A 1,039-nucleotide genomic window follows, 5' to 3' on the forward strand; every position below is an offset into this window, starting at 1 on the left:
GATGGGCTGTGCTCCTTTGCAGGAGGAGATGCGCTCTTATTTTTTGAATTTCCAGCTTTTCTGCCCTGCTTTTTCCCCATCTTTGTGGTTTTATCTGTCACTGGTCTTTGATGATGGTGACGTACTGATGGGGTTTTGATATAGGTGTCCTTCCTGTTTGATAGGTTTCCTTCTGACTGTCAGGACCCTCAGCTATAGGTCTGTTGGAGATTGCTTGAGGTCCACTCCAGACCCTGTTTGCCTGGGTATCAGCAGCAGAGGTTGCAGAAGATAGAATATTGCTGAACAGCGAGTGCACCTGTCTGATTCTTGCTTTGGAAGCTTCCTCTCAGGGGTGTACTCCACCCTGTGAGGTGTGGGGTGTCAGACTGCCCCTAGTGGGGGATGTCTCCCAGTTAGGCTACTCAGGGGTCAGTGACCCACTTGAGCAGGCAGACTGCCCCTTCTCAGATCTCAACCTCCGTGTTGGGAGATCCACTGCTCTCTTCAAAGCTGTCAGACAGAGTCGTTCGCGTTTCACAGGCTTCTACTCCTTTAGCTGAGCCCTGTCCCCAGAGGCGCAGTCTACAGAGACAGGCAGGTTTCCTTGAGCTGCTGTGAGCTCCACCCAGTTCCAGCTTCCCAGCGGCTTTAGTTACCTACTTAAGCCTCAGCGATGGCGGGCGCCCCTCCCCCAGCCTCGCTGCTGCCTTGCGGTTAGATTGCCGCATACTGCTGTGTTAGCAAGGAGAGAGGCTCCGTGGGCGTGGGACCCTCCCGGCCAGGTGTGGGATACAATCTCCGGTGTGCCGGTGTTACAGCGCAGTATTGGGGTGGGAGTTACCCGATTTTCCAGGTGTTGTGTGTCTCAGTTCCCCTGGCTAGGAAAAGGGACTCCCTTCCCCCTCGCGCTTCCCAGGTGAGGCGATGCCTCGCCCTGCTTCAGCTCTCGCTGGTCGGGCTGCAGCAGCTGACCAGCACCGATTGTCCGGCACTCCCGAGTGAGATGACCCCAGTACCTCAGTTGAAAATGCAGAAATCGCCGGTCTTCTGTGTCGCT

The sequence above is a fragment of the Piliocolobus tephrosceles genome, chromosome 4, assembly GCF_002776525.5.
Source record: "Piliocolobus tephrosceles isolate RC106 chromosome 4, ASM277652v3, whole genome shotgun sequence".
Lineage (NCBI taxonomy): Eukaryota > Metazoa > Chordata > Mammalia > Primates > Cercopithecidae > Piliocolobus > Piliocolobus tephrosceles.